The 2,819-nt window shown below is 44.9% G+C and overlaps 1 protein-coding gene across 1 annotated transcript in view; it reads right to left on the bottom strand.

Annotated features, from left to right (window-relative positions):
* Nucleotides 1-2,819, bottom strand: part of MLANA (melan-A) — a 12,057-nt gene that overhangs the window by 7,541 nt on the left and 1,697 nt on the right. The gene's annotated exons all lie outside the window — the stretch shown is intronic.

Genomic DNA, 2,819 nt, shown 5'->3' with positions numbered 1-2,819 from the left:
ATAAAGTCTACACTGTTTCCACTGTTTCCCCATCTATTTGCCATGAAGTGATGGGACCAGATGCCATGATCTTAGTTTTCTGAATGTTGAGCTTTAAGCCAACTTTTTCACTCTCCAGTCCATCCTAAAGGAGATCAGTCCTGGGTGTTCATTGGAAGGACTGATGGTGAGGCTGAAACTCCAATACTTTGGCCGCCTCATGAGAAGAATTGACTCACTGTAAAGACCCTGATGCTGGGAGGGATTGGGAGCAGGGGGAGATGGGGACGACAGAGTATGAGATGGCTGGATGGCATCACCGACTTGATGGACGTGAGTTTGAGTGAACTCCGGGAGTTGGTGATGGACAGGGAGGCCTGGCCTGCTGTGATTCATGGGGTTGCAAAGAGTCGGACGTGACTAAGCAACTGAACTGAAGGAATGGATACCAACATACTGAGTTTGTAGAGCTTTTATTCCTTGAACGACTAATCATTTTTTTTAATATGTAAACATAGAATTAATTTTTTTAATTATAGAAGAAAGCATATATTACATAAAAAGTGATATGCATCATGTATGTCATCTGTGTCCAGGTGTATAATAGAGCAAATGAGGCTCAGAGAAATGAAAATCTAAGGCCACCAGTAAGTCAACAGCAGAGCGAGACCAAATCCTTATGCCATACAATTGGCTGACTGCCATGTGCCAGGCATTGTGCTAGGCTCTGGAAGTAAAAGGGGAATAAAAATACTCTCTGCATCAGCTCCAAATGGGATGAAGAGAAGGTGTGGAAGAAGCAAAAAGTAACAAATTACAAGGCAATGTCATAACCCTGTTCTAGAGGTACACATGAAGTGTATCAGTTCAGTTCAGTCGCTCAGTCGTGTCCGACTCTGCGACCCCATGAATTGCAGCACGCCAGGCCTCCCTGTCCATCACCAACTCCCAGAGTTCACTCAGACTCACATCCATCAAGTCAGTGATGCCATCCAGCCATCTCATCCTCTGTTGTCCCCTTCTCCTCCTGCCTCCAATCCCTCCCAGCATCAGGGTCTTTTCCAATGAGTCAACTCTTCACGGAGGTGGCCAAAGTACTGGAGTTTCAGCTTTAGCATCATTCCTTCCAAAGAAATCCCAGGGCTGATCTCCTTCAGAGTGGACTGGTTGGATCTCTTTGCAGTCCAAGGGACTCTCAAGAGTCTTCTCCAGCACCACAGTTCAAAAGCATCAATTCTTCGGCACTCAGCTTTCTTCACGGTCCAACTCTCACATCCATACATGACTACTGGAAAAACCATAGCCTTGACTAGACGGACCTTTGTTGGTAAAGTAATGTCTCTGCTTTTGAATATGCTGTCTAGGTTGGTCATAACTTTCCTTCCAAGGAGTAAGCGTATAGCAGAGAGCAAAGAGTTCTTTCCCTAACCTCTCAACCCAAGGCTTTGCTATGGTTGGAGTCTTATTCAGACTCAAGAACTTCTCCTTCCCATAAATGCCACCACACTGGAGGGCTGCTGCTTGGTGACTGTGTCTCCCCACGTTCACCCTTTCATGATTTATATCTGGGACACTATGGCAAGATGGCCATTAGGAAAAGGGTCATATGGGATTTCCCAAGCTTTCCAGCAAGGAGAAGAATTTGAAGCTACCATTTTCACTTTCTCCTTCTCCTTCTCAGGAACTGCCAGGCTCTAGACTTCCACCCAGACCAGCCCTCCTCTCCATCACAGAACCACTTTCTCTGAATGAAGTGTTGCTAAATGAGGAAGGGGACTTTCCAACATCTTTTGTAAAGATAAAATTTTTCCCATTATATATCAACCTCAGAAGCTTTCAGATCTGTAATAGAGAGGAGAAAGAAAAATTGCAACTCTCCTTCTATCCTGTTGCTCACTGTGGAGAATGCCTTTGGATGCTTAAGTTCCAAACTGCTATCTGTCTTTGAAGCAAGGTTTCTGAAACCTGTAGTCTTCACAGGTTAGTGACTTTGTTGATGTTGCTTGTTTCTGAAGGATCCTGCTACCCCAAGACTGGACATTGTCATTTGTTAACTTCCTGCTCATATGGGTAAAGGAGCAAAAATCCTAATATAACCACATCAAGCATCAGAGGAGGGAGGAGCCTGTTAAAAACCTGGCGGTGCTTTGTGCTGCTAAGGGGTGGACAGTTTCCTCACTGCACTGATGGCTACATGGGTCCTGGCTATGCTGGACTGCTTGCTAATAGAGTTAGAAGAACTTGGAATTCCCAGGAAACCTGGAAAGAAAGGGGTGAAGAGAACTGCCTTATGATCCAGCAATCCCACTGCTGGACATACACACTGAGGAAACCAGAAGGGAAAGAGACGTGTACCCCAATGTTCATCGCAGCACTGTTTATAATAGCCAGGACATGGAAGCAACCTAGATGTCCATCAGCAGATGAATGGATAAGAAAGCTGTGGTACATATACACAATGGAGTATTACTCAGCCATTAAAAAGAATACATTTGAATCAGTTCTAATGAGGTGGATGAAACTGGAGACTATTATACAGAGTGAAGTAAGCCAGAAGGAAAAACATAAATACAGTATACTAACGCATGTATATGGAATTTAGAAAGATGGTAACGATAACCCTGTATACGAGACAGCAAAAGAGACACTGATGTATAGAACAGTCTTATGGACTCTGTGGGAGAGGGTGGGAAGATTTGGGAGAATGTCATTGAAACATGTGAAATGTCATGTATGAAACGAGATGCCAGTCCAGGTTCAGTGCACGATGCTGGATGCTTGGGGCTGGTGCGCTGGGAAGGCCCAGGGGGATGGTATGGGGAGGTTGGGAGGGAGGAGGG

This window comes from Bison bison, unplaced genomic scaffold (genome assembly GCF_000754665.1).
Source record: "Bison bison bison isolate TAMUID 2011002044 unplaced genomic scaffold, Bison_UMD1.0 scf7180017863936, whole genome shotgun sequence".
Classification (NCBI taxonomy): domain Eukaryota; kingdom Metazoa; phylum Chordata; class Mammalia; order Artiodactyla; family Bovidae; genus Bison; species Bison bison.
Note: the sequence above shows the minus strand (reverse complement) of the source record. Positions and strands in the feature narration are given on the sequence as shown.